Source organism: Bos taurus, chromosome 19 (assembly GCF_002263795.3).
Source record: "Bos taurus isolate L1 Dominette 01449 registration number 42190680 breed Hereford chromosome 19, ARS-UCD2.0, whole genome shotgun sequence".
In the NCBI taxonomy this organism is placed as follows: Eukaryota; Metazoa; Chordata; class Mammalia; order Artiodactyla; family Bovidae; genus Bos; species Bos taurus.
In genome coordinates this window covers 61,847,299-61,860,196 of record NC_037346.1, presented here as the reverse complement: position 1 = coordinate 61,860,196, position 12,898 = coordinate 61,847,299, and the positions used below count along the sequence as shown (strand labels likewise).

Sequence of the window (12,898 nt, the reverse complement as noted above, 5' to 3'; positions counted from 1 at the left end):
CAAGGAGGGGGCCGGCCTGGCGTGCGCGCGCCGGCCCACGTGGACGAGGCCGTGTCGGGCGCGCGCCCGCCCGGAGCCGGGGCCGGGGGTCACGGAAGGTAACGGCCTGGCCGTTCCGATCAGCCGCGGGGTCCCGCAGGGCCGCCCCCGCCCCGGCCGCCGGCGTCCTGGACACGCCGCCCCCCGCCCCTCCTAGCCCCGCGCATCCCTGCGCGCCAAGCCTGGCCGGACCCGGGCGCTGGCCGCGCAGAAAGCCGGGACCTCCGGCCGGGCGCGCGGATTCCGCGGGCCACCTCCCTGCCCGCAGGTCCCCGGCGCGCCCCCTGCGCGGCCCTGCCCGCGCCCGCAGGGCTCAGGCTCGCGGCTCCGCGCCCGCCGCGGGCAGAACAGGTTCCTTCCAGGTTGGGTGTGAGCCGCGCGCGCGGCGCCGGGGACCCCGAGTTCTTCCTCCCGCGCCCACTTCCCCAGGTTTCGTCAACTCGCGCATCCCCGCGGTTCCTCTTGGCGGGGGCGACGGGGGCCTCAGGGGCCCCGGGGAGCTCGCGGCCCGGCTGCACGGGAGCCTCGCTTCACCCCCTTTGCTGCAGCGGCGACAGCATCGCGTGGCGCTCCGGGGATGTGAGCGAGCGGCCGGGCTGAGTCAGCATCCCCGGCCCGGGGCGCGCGCGTCCTCCCCTCCGGGCGGGAGGCGGCGTCCTCGCAGGTGCGCGGCCGCCTAACTCCCGGGGGGCTCCGCGGGGACGTGGAGGGGGTGCGCGCCCCCGTCCGGGGGCCCCGACCCCAGGGTCACAGTGCATTCAGCACACGATGCTCGGGAAACGTCAGTTACGAGCTCAGTTACGAGTGGCCGGGACAAAGCAGTGTGTTTCGGAGCCGCGGGGCCCCAGGCTGGCCCGCCTGGCGTCCACCTCGCGTCCGCGGGGCCTCGTGGAGACCTGCTGGGAAGCAGAGGCCTCCTTCCCCGCACCCGCCGGCCGCTCCCTTGTCTGGGTTCGGAGAACGTGCTCCTTATGTCTGCAACTCGGGAGACCCGAATTTGGCGGTGCGTGTACGGAGGGTCGCCGCCGGGCGGAGTCGGCGGTCCGAGTCCTAATACCCATCTCTGCAGTCACTGCCTGTCTTCTCTGGTGGTTCGGGTCCGGGTCCCGCGGGTCAGGGGCGGGCTATGAGGACGCAGGGCTCCCTTGGGACTCGGACAGTGCGCTGGGGACCGCGGGTGCGCTTTGCAGCCTTGCAGAGGCAGCCTGATTCCTGGAGCGTCAATTTCTAAATCTATGGAGTAGAGGCAGTGGTGGTATTCCCAGAATCGGAGGGCGTGATTGGTGATGTCGGTAAAGTACGGATCCCAGAGACTGCCTTATGGTAAGCCCTCAGTCGCTGTAACCGCTTCTCATCACTGCTACTTCTGACTTATCAGGTCCAGCCGCCTTATTGGGTCCAACCGCCTGGGGATCCTTTTTGAGTTGTTCTTCTCAGACTTCAATGTAATGATATTTAGACTCTGATTTTAACCACCAGCATGCAAGCACTTAGTGCTGAATCAGGAGTGCCTGGAAACATAATCCTTGAAACTTAGGATGTTACAGTGCGTCAGGGCACAGCCCTGTCGGAGTGTGGAAATGCCACATTCAACATGACACAGCACACACTGTACTGAGACCTGCTTAGGAGCCTAAGGGAGCAAGCAGTCCATTAATGTAGCTGAGTGGACTGCTGGCAAGTCACAGAAGATCTCGGTCCTTCAGCTTCCTGGTTTTAAAAATTAGATAAACAGGGCAGAAAGTCCTGGGGGGCGAATGAACCTTTGGGGAAATCACATCTGAGTCTTGGACCAAATGAAATGACTAGCTTTTGGAGGAGCATAAGTATAATAATAATAATATTTTATTGATATTAATTGTATCTGTTAGTGGCAAAAGGAGAAGAGGATGATAGAGGGTGAGGTGGTTGGATAGTGTTGCCGCCTCATTGGACGCGAATTTGAGCAAACTCTGGGAGATGGTGAAGGACAGAGGAGCCTGGCGTGCTGGAGTCCGTGAGGTCACAAGGAGTTGGACACGACTTAGTGACAGAAGACCGCCACCAATTAGTCATTTTTTGTTTCACTTTTGCTTTGTTCCCTGTATTAGGTGCCATTTGCGTGGTCTGATTTTATGCCCATCTGTCTGTGCGCTCAGTCGTGTTGGGCTCTTTGTGACACTATGGACTGCAGCCTGCCAGGCTCTGACTATTGGAGTGGTTTGTTGTGCCCTCCTCCAGGGGATCTTCCCGACCCAGGGATGGAACCAGAGTCTGTTGAGTCTCCTGCACGGGCAATCTAATACTTTACCACTAGCGCCCCCCGGGAAGCCCGTCAGCAGCCTTCTACAGTTGACACGTATCCCCATTTTACAGATGAGAAAGGTTGAGGCACAGAGCACAAGAGGGATTCTGCCCAGGTGCAGATACGCTGGCTTTCTTGCAACGAAAGCCCATCAGGTATGACATTTGCCACCTGTGTTTGGATAGCAGCGGGGTGTCTGGGAACCCAGCCTCTATCCGGTGTTGCCAGCCACAAACCTGTGACCTTTGCCCATCCTGGTTAGCGGCTGGTTTCACCTTGTTCCCTGGATCCTAGTGAGACCAAGGGTGGACATTTTTTCCCTCTTCTCCAGGGAAAGCACTGCATTACCATGCAAATCAATTACCCCACCAACTGCCCCCCAAACAAAACTAACCCTCTTTAGTGCTAGACCTGAACAAAAGGACCTTTGGAATCTGGAGTACAGAACCAGAAAAATCAGGAAATTAAATTCCGAGTTCAGCGCCCCCTTCGCCCCTCCTGTTGTGTCTGTCGTAACCCGGCGGCAGCAGAGCCCTGGGCTTCACTTGCTGGGGCCGAGGCTATCTAGAGGCTCTTAGCCCGTCCCGCAGCACCTCTGGAAGCGGGCTGGCTCCAGAGAGCGGTCCACAGGGCTCTTTTCTACCCTCTGGCTTTGGCTCATTTGCACGAGAACAGATTCCTTTGTGCGCACTTGGCCTGCCTGGTCCCAGCCAAAGGCCGAGTCCTTCTAGTCTTCACGTTGGGTTGCTAGGCAGATATGACCCTGGCTTGCAAATAAGCTCTCTGCATTTACCAGCCCGTGAGAACCTCAACTTGGGGTAAGTAGACTGAAAGGAATCTTGTCTGGAGCTCAGGGAGGCACAGGCCTGCTTTAAGGGCTGGGTCTTCAGAGCAGCCACTGAAGAGGGGACTCTGGAGGGGGCTTGTGGGGAGACCTTGATGGCCCGCCTGCCGCCCTGTCTCCCCCGTTCCTGTCTCTGCCTCAGGCACCCATGATCCAACCACGTGTGTCCCATGGACGCAATTGTCTTTTTTTTAGACTTTTACAATTTTATTTTAAAAAACATTTATTTCTTACTTATTTGGTTGTGTTGGGTCTTAGTTGCAGTGCGTGGACTTCTCTCTGGTTGTGGCCTGTGGGCTTAGCTGCCTGGCTGCACGCGGGATCTCAGCTCCCCAACCAGGGGTTGGACCCATGTCCCTTGTGTTGCAAGGCAGGTTCTTAACCACTGGACCACCTGGGAAATCCCTTGACGGACACAAATTCTTCCTTTAAAACTTTTAGTATCTGCTTCTGCAGGCAGCAGAGAATGTAACTGATTTTAACCTCTAGAAATCTTAATTTTTCAGGTGGAGGTACTGGGTTTATCTTGAGGTTTATAGGAGTCCCCCAACCCAGACCCATCTGATGGTTTGAAGGAAGGCAGCGACCTTCAAGTGACCAACCTAGACAGCATATTAACAAGCAGAGACATTACTTTGTTGACAAAGGTCCATATAGTCAAAGCTATGGTCTTTCCAGTAGTCATATATGGATGTGAGAGTTGAAAGATAAAGAAAGCTGAGCACCAAAGAATTAATGCTTTTGCATTGTGGTGCTGGAGAAGACTCGAGAGTCCCTTGGACTGCAAGGAGATCCAACCAGTCCATCCTAAAGGAAATCAGTCCTGAATATTCATTGGAAGGACTGATGCTAAAGCTGAAGCTCAAATACTTTGGCCACCTGATGCAAAGAACTGACTCACTGGAGGGAAAGATTGAAGGCAGGAGGAGAAGGGGACAACAGAGGATGAGATGCTTGGGTGGCATCACCGACTCAGACATGAGTTTGAGTAAGCTTCGGGAGTTGGTGATGGACAGGGAAACCTGGCGTGCTGCAGTCCATGGGGTCGAAAAGAGTTGGACACAACTGAGCAACTGAACTGAGTGACCTTCAAACAGAAATGCATGTTTTGTGAAAAATCTGAAGATTTGCCAAGGGGAAAACATGTTCCTAGGTGCAGATTTGGGGGGATTGCTTTTCCGAACATCAGCTCTTTTCTAAGTTGATTTGTGTGAGAGCCCACTGCGGCGCAGTGCCGTGTTTCTTTATTCCTGTGCAGTGGGCCTTCTCTCACTTAACCAGAGCCAAGGTCTCACCAGGGTGCGCTGCCCCAGCTGTAAACACCTCTTGGGGGAAGATCAAAATGTTCCGTCAGGGAAGACTCCTCTCTGCAAGTCAGTATGGCCCACCCGCCAAGTGCATCTTGTTAAAGACGTATTTCCAAGAATGTTATCTTGTGCTTAATGATAGCCTGTTAAAATTTATAATATATGTTGCTTGATTATAAATGACTTACAGTAATAACGACAGTGGCTTAATCTAGAAGGGATTTGTTTTTTTTTTTTTACACTTGGAGCAAAGCATTAAACAAATTTAAATTTATATACAAAGTCTGGCTTCCCTGGTGAAGAACTCGCCTGTCAATGCAGGAGACCTAAGAGATGAGGGTTTGAGTCTTGGGTCGGGAAGATCCCCCGGAGAAGGGGATGGCAACCCAGGCCAGTATTCTTGCCTGAAGAGTCCTATGGACAGAGGAGCCTGGGAGCCTGTAGTCCCTGGGGTCGCCAAGAGTTGGACACGACTGAAGGGGACTTGGCACAAGCAGCACAAAACAGGACAAGGTAGTTAACTACTTTCGAACATAAAGGTCAAGTGTATTGCGATAAAATGGAAATGCAGTTTTGAAAAAAACAAGAGTGAAATGAAAGAAAATTTCCAACCTGATGAGAACCAAGTGATTTTTAAGTGAATAGTGGTGGGAATTCCCTGGCAGTCCAGTGGTTAGGACTGGGCGCTTTCACTGCTGGGGCCGGGTTCAATCCCTGGTCAGGGAAATAAGATCCCACAAGCCACGTGACATGGCCGTAAATAAATAGGTAGATAAAAACGTGAAACGGTGGTTTTCACATTGCTCTGGTGTTTCTGTGATACTGGATACATGACAGGAGTGTTTAATAGTTCAGATAATACTATTAAATACAGTTGAAATGAGATCTTTTGTGCCTATTTAGAGCTGTGATGAAGCATTGAAGGTGCCTTAGAACTATGAGGGTTTTAGGGGCTGAATGTCTGTGCTCTTCCCCTTTCAGGCCCGCCCTCTGGTCCCCACCCCAGGCGATAGTGCCTGGAAATGGAGCCTTTGAGAGGAATTGGCATTAGATTAGATCATACGGTGGGGCCCATACGATGGAATTAGTGGCTTTATAGGAAGCGAGGGGCTTCCCTGGTGGTCCAGTGGTTAAAACTCCATGCTTCCAATGCAGGAGATACGGGTTTAATCCGTGGTCTGAGAACTAAGATCCCACACGCTGAGGGGAATGGCCAAAAAAAGAGGGTTAGAGAAGTCAGAGCGCACACTGAGAAAAGGCCATGGGGAGCTGTGGCGAGGAGACGAGCCGGGAGGACGGCCCTTCCGGGGCTGGGAGCGCCCTGACCGCAGCCCTCCCACTCCCGGGGCTGTGAGGAGACACGTTTCTCATGTACGCCACCTGCGCTTCCCAAGTGTCTCATGGGTAAGGATCCCGCCTTCCACTGCCCGAGACATGGGTCCAGTCGGGAAGACCCCCTGGAAGAGGAAACGGCAAGCCACTCCAGTATTCTTGCCCGGAGAATCCCATGGACCCAGGAGGCTGGTGGGCGACAGTGCACGCGGTCACAAGGAGTTGGACACCACTGAGCTTGCACGTGCGCACGCAGTCTGTGCTATTTTGCTAGGGCAGCTTGAGTTAACGCAGAAGGGGTTTATTGTTTACCCCCAAACATTTTTTGAATTTGTTTTGTGTTTTTGGGCCACACCACACCCTTTGTGGGATCTTCGTTTCCTGACCAAGGATGGAACCCAGGCCCCCAGCAGTGAAAGCGCTGAGTCCTCACCACTGGACCGCCGGGGAAATCCCCTTCCACATTCTTTCAGAGGGTGCTCCATCAGAAACATCTTCAGGCCAATGAATAAGGAGCACATTAATACAAGGACAAGAAAGATGGGATTTCCCGCCCTCATGGATGAGCTCTCCCCGGAGAAGACAACGCCGCGTCCCTGGAGTGGGCTGTGAGAAGCACTGGCAGGGGGCTGTGGACCTGGGAGGTTCGACCCAGGGGTCTCCGCCTCTCTGGCACCTGGGACCAGCTTCATGGAAGACAGTTTTTCCACTGACCCGGGGAGGAGGGATGCTTTGGGGATGATTCGGGTGATTAAACTTATTGTGCACTTTATTTCTGTTACTATTACAGCGGCTCCATCTCAGATCATCAGGCACCAGATCGCAGAGGTTGGGGACCCCTGCTATAAGTGTTGCCATGTGTGTGGACGTGGACTCCAGGGCCTGGCTTGGAATCCTGGGTCTGCCCCCACAGCAGTGTCCCCTTGGGTGGATGACCTGACCCCTCTGTACCTCACTCTGCTTATCCATGGACAGGGAATGATGTGGGCATGCGTGCTCAGTTGCTCCAGTCATGTCTGACTCTGTGACCCCATGGACTGTGCAGCCCACCAGGCTCTTCTGTCCATGGGATTTCCTGGGCAAGAAGACTGGAGTGGGTTGCCATTTCTTTCTCCAGGGGATCTTCCTGACCCAGGGACTGAACCTGGGTCTCTTGCGTTGCAGGTGGATTCTTTACCGTCTGAGCCACCAGGGAAGCTTGGGAATAATAATACGGATAGTACTAATAATGATGGTACCTGCCGCAGCGGGTAGCTGCGTGAGGAACTCAGTGCCGTGTTGCTAGGGTAACTGACTCGGCGTGTGATGGCGGGCGGTCCAGCGCTGTGCTTGAGAGGCTCTCCTGGCTGGGGGCTGAGGAGGCTGGAGCTTGGGGAGCCTGAAACACGTGGCAGAGACCCTGCAAGGACTTCAGGGCGGAGGTGGGGAGGGAGAGAGAAGAGGATGAGAGGCAGGTGCGGGGGGGCGGAGAGTGGACAGGCGGTCGCCTCCCCGCCGGGCACTGGGCCTCTGGGGTCTGAGTTGTCTCAGGCTTGGTTGCCATGCTGGGTGGTGTTGATGTATCCCTGGGTGCGGGTCCATGCTGAGTTTTAACTTGGTTGTCAACACGATGTTTCTCTGAACAAAGTGGTTTCAATCACATCACTTTCAGGATCAAATGCTTGTCATATTAGACTCTGTGACTCAGTGGCGAGTCATGCAATCTCCCTGGAGTTGTTGGAAGGCGCTGGGTGCAGGACCACCCCATCAACTCAGGCTTCTTTTGGATAACCGTTGAAGTTCTCAAGTCTGGGGAATGAAAACCTGCTCCTCTGCTCTGTTCTTGCCTAAAAGGAGATGCTGGCTTTCCCCGTCTCGTCTAAACACGCAGTCTGTCTTGCTGCTCCCGGGAGCAATGCAGGGTTAAGCTGTTGTTTTAACCCTGTCGGAGCAGCGCATCCACGCATTTCCAGATGACTGGCATGCGTGCCTGCTCAGTCACTTCTGTATGTCCGACTCTTTGCCACTCCATGGACTGTAGCCCACCAGGCTGCTCTGTCCCTGGGACTCTCCAGGCAAGAACACTGGGGTGGGTTTCCATTTCCTTCTCCAGGGGATTGTCCTGACCCAGGGATCAAACCTCCGTCTCCTGCATTGGCAGGGGGACTCTGGGCAGTGAGCCAGCAGGGGTGCCGTCCGAAGTTCAGTTCGATGCTGGGTCGGGGTCCAGGGCGGGGCGGGAGCAGGGAACCCACTGCTCCTCCTTCAGCGCAGCCTCTGCCCATCACCCACTCGCACTGGCAAACACAGTAGGTTCCCAGGCCACAAAACCACAGCTCAGAGGATGTGGCCCGCCCTCTCAAAGTGTTTACTCGTTAGTTCAGCAGGGAGGACACATGTGGTCATCACCTTAGGCGGCGCTGCAGCAAGGGCGCTCGTGCAAGTGAGAGTCTGCAGGCCGGGGAAGGTCGGCTGGGTTTAGGGAAGTGCTGAGGTGGAGCTGAGCTTTCAGGGGGCTTGGTCGGAGCTCAGTTTAGACAGAGGCACTCTGGCAAACACAGATTGAATCCACGCTGGGCTGGGGGACCGGCCTGGGCAGTGCCCTCGTGTGGTTCACATCTTAGAGCCGGGCCCTCCTTCGGGAGCGCCTGGCTCTGCGTCGGTGACAGCTAGTCCTTCTGGATGTTTCTGACATTAAAATGTTCAGTTCAGTCACTCAGTCGTGTCTGACTCTTTGCGACCCCATGAACCGCAGCACGCCAGGCCTCCCTGTCCATCACCAACTCCCAGAGTCCACTCACACCCATGTCCATCGAGTCGGTGATGCCATCCAACCATCTCATCCTCTGTTATCCCCTTCTCCTCTGCCCTCAGTCTTTCCCAGCATCAGGGTCTTTTCCAATGAGTCAGCTCTTCGCATGAGGTGGCCAAAGTATTGGAGTTTCAGCTTCAGCATCAGTCCTTCCAATGAACACCCAGGGCTGATCTCCTTTAGATGGACTGGTTGGATCTCCTTGCAGTCCAAGGGACTCTCAAGAGTCTTTTCCAACACCACAGTTCAAAAGCATCAATTCTTCGGTGCTCAGCTTTCTTCACAGTCCAACTCTCATATCCATACATGACCATTAGAAAAACCATAGCCTTAACTAGACAGACCTTTGTTGGCAAAGTAATGTCTCTGCTTTTGAATATGCTATCTAGGTTGGTCATAACTTTCCTTCCAAGGAGTAAGCATCTTAATTTCATGGCTGCAATCACCATATGTAGTGATTTTGGAGCCCAAAAAAATAAACTCAGCCACTGTTTCCCCATCTATTTCCCATGAAGTGATGGGACCGGATACCATGATCTTCATTTTCTGAATGTTGAGCTTTAAGCCAACTTTTTCACTCTCCACTTTCACTTTCATCAAGAGGCTCTTTAGTTCCTCTTCATTTTCTGTCATAAGGGTGGTGGCATCTGCATATCTGAGGTTATTGATATTTCTCCCGGCAATCTTGATTCCAGCTTGTGTTTCCTCCAGCCCAGTGTTTCTCATGACGTACTCTGCATATAAGTTAAATAAGCAGGATGACAGTATACAGCCTTGAGGTACTCCTTTTCCCACTTAAAAAAATTTTTTTATGGGAGTATAGTTGATTCACAGTGTTGTGTTAGTTTCAGGCATACAGCACAGTGAATCAGGTCATTATACACGGACATGTATCTGCTCTTTTTTAGATTCTCTTCCCACATAGGTCATTACAGAGCACTGCATTTCCTGTGCTCTACAGTAGGTCCTTGTAGATGATCTATTTTATACGTGAAAGTCGCTCAGTTGTGTCCGACTCTGCGACCCCATGAACTACACAGTGCATGGAATTCTCCAGGCCAGAATACTGGAGTGGGCGGCCTATCCGTTCTCCAGCAGATCTTCCCGACCCAGGGATCAAACCGGTGTCTCCTGCATTGCAGGCGGATTCTTTACCAGCTGAGCCACCAGGGACGCCCGTCTTATGTGCAGCAGTATGTACATGTCAGTCCCATCTCCTCACCCCTGGTAACCGTGGGCTGGTTTTGTTCTGCTTCGGTTTCACAGTCGAGTTCGTTTGTTCCCTTGATGAAGTCCACTCGGTTTGGCCATGTCGGGGCCTCACTGCTGCGCCGGTTTCTCTGTTGCAGCTAGCAGCAGGCTCTCGGTGTGGAGCTCAGGCACTCGGGCACGGGGGCTTGGGTCGACCTGGCTCCTAGGCTCAGCTCCTGCACAGCACGGGGGATCTTCCCAGACCGGGGATCAAACCCGGGTCCCCTGCACTGGCAGGCAGATTCCTGACCACGGAACCACCCGGGAAGCCCCATGTGTTCCTTTTTTTTTTTCTTATCCCTTATATAAATGATATCATGTGACATTTGTCCTTCCCTGTCTGACTTCACTCACTGTGATGCTCTCTAGGTGCATCCGTGTTGCTGCAAATGGCATTATGTAATTCCCACTTTCCATTGGCATCAGCAGAGAGTCAGTTCCCCTCACATGCCCTCTGCGTCTTGACTTCACTTCGCGCTGCTCTGCTGTCCAGAGCCGCATGCGTTGGTCGGCCGCCTGCTCCTGAGGCCACGCTGGCTGTCGCCAGAGGCTGCCGGGGGCAGAGGGACCCTCTAGGGTTTCCCAGAATAGACCTGAGAGCCGTAGGACTGTGTGACCAGAACTGCGGTTCAGAGCTTTGAAAATGCCAATCAGCGCGACTGCTTTCCCTGTGTCCTTTACCTTTTCTGGGTTCAGAATCCAGCAGCGGAGTCAGGACAAGGACTCGGCCGGCAGCTGCAGGCATTCTGGATTTCACCATCTGTACTCACAATCGGTTTGCTTAACAGGCGTTGAGGTAACGCCTCGGGTTTGCACGGTGCTTTTTTCAGAATGTTCTCATGTCTGTTATCTCTTTATCCTCAACACAGTTGGGGAGGGCAGAATTACGGCCCACGTCTCTGAGCAGCCCTTGTGTCAGGCTGTTTCATGCTCACCATTGGGTTTGGGGTGCAGGGACTTTTCTGTGGTCCTGTTTTTCAGGCAAGTGGGGAAACTGGAGTCCAGAGAGATTCAGCAACTTATCCAAAGTCACACGGCAAAGGAATGACTCTTCTGGAGCCTGGACACATGTTCTGCAAAGTCAGTCAATGTCAACACATCCCCAGAGTCAGTTCTACAAAAGGCAGATTTGCCAAGTAACTACTTCACTGAAATGAACTTTTTTTTTTGCAGGGGGTGGGGCGGGGACGAGCGGCAGGACCACGCAGTTTGCGATCTCAGTTGCCCAATCAGGGATGAAACCCCGGCCCGTGGCAGTGAGCTCCAGGAGATGGTGCAGGGCAGAGGAGCTGGCGTGCTGCAGTCCACGGGGCCTCAGAGAGTCAGGCAGGAGTGGGGACTGAACAGCGACAGATGGCAGTGAAGGCGGGTCCTTAGCCCTGGGCCGCCAGGGGAGTCCCTGAGCTGAGCATTTATTTTTTCCCCTAAGTTTTGGGCTTATCCTTCCTTCTGCCCCGGCTTCAGCCTCAGAGCTTCTCAGATAAAACAGCTGGAGTCTCTGGGTGGGCGGGGGCTGCCACAGTGAACCCCGTGGACCGGGTGACTGAGAAAACAGAGCCTGTCTCTCTCACTTCTGGAGGCTGGGGGTCTAAGAGCGAGGTGCTGGCTGACTTGGCTCTTGTGGAGGGTTCTGGCCATCACACCTTCTTGCTGTGTCTCCATCTGTGAGAGCGAGAGCAAGTTCTCTCCTGACTCTTCCTGCAAGAGCATGAATCCCATCAGGAGGGCTGTGCCCTGTGACCTCATCTAACCTGCCTTGTCTCCCAAAGGCAATTCTGCAAGTTTGTCCTAACGAGGGGAAAGGCGCCAAGACGTGAATTTATCTACCTGACTGCATAAGGTCTTAGTTGCGAAACATGGGCTCTTTTTTTTTAATTTTATTGGCAGCAGGTGGGATCTAGTTCCCCGACCAGGGATTGAACCCGGGCCTCCTGCATGGCGGGCTCAGAACCTTAGCCCCTGGACTCCCAGGGAAGTCCCACCAATAGAAGAACTTTGAAAGGACACAAACATTCAGTCCATAATGAAACCTCACATGTTTCATTGCAGAGGTGCAGCAGATTCGGGGAGAAAATAAATCTACAAAAATAGACAGCCATGGTGGTGGTTGTTCAGTCGCTCGGTCGTGTCCGACTCTTTGTGACCCCATGAACCGCAGCACACCAGGCTTCCCTGTCCATCACCAACTCCCAGAGCTTGCCCAAACTCGTGTCCATCGAGTCGGTGATGCCATCCAACCATCTCATCCTCTGTCGTCCCCTTCTCCTCCTGACTTCAGTCTTTCCCAGCATCAGGGTCTTTTCTAGTAGCATTTAAGAGAAAGTTTTCCCTCTTCTCATGCAAAAATCACACAGGAAAAAAATGAAATTCTGATACATACTCCCTTGATGTCTTACTGGGGGAAACAGAAGTATAAGGGCGGCCTGTGCCTCCCTCCTGCCAAAAAATAAACCTCACCTGAGGGGTTCCCTGGTGGCCCCTTGGTTGAGACTCTGCACTTCCAGACTCGGGGATTCAGGTTCTAACCCTGGTCAGGGAGCTAAGATCCCACAGGGCCCGTGGTGCAGCCAATAAATTAATAAAATATTAACAAGAAATAGAATAAGAAAATAAGTTGAAAACTCACCTGAATCTAGTCTCACTTGTAGATCTACAGATTAACAGAACAGAGTTCCAGGAAACATTTTAAGTGACACCATGGAGGTGAAATCAGCCAGATCCAAAAGTTGAGAAATTTTACAGGACAACCAACCAAATTTATTACAAATCCGTTGTAGGGAAGAGAGAGGAGGAGCATATACACGAGAAGGGACACGTGAGTGCAGCACAGTGCAGAACGGACTCTGTTGGATCACGATTAGAACAAACTGTTCATGCCAAGTCACTTTAGTGTTGACTCTGTGTGACCCCATGGACTGCAGCCCACCAGGCTCCTCTGTCCATGGAATTCTCCAGGCAAGAACACTGGAGTGGGTTGCTATTTCCTTCTCCAGGAGATCTTCCCGACCCAGGGCTCGAACCAAAGGGTCCTGTGGCTCCTGCATCGCAGG

The 12,898-nt window shown here is 53.5% G+C and overlaps 1 protein-coding gene across 7 annotated transcripts in view; it reads left to right on the top strand.

Annotated features, from left to right (window-relative positions):
* Nucleotides 1-12,898, top strand: part of ARSG (arylsulfatase G) — a 104,767-nt gene that overhangs the window by 26,343 nt on the left and 65,526 nt on the right.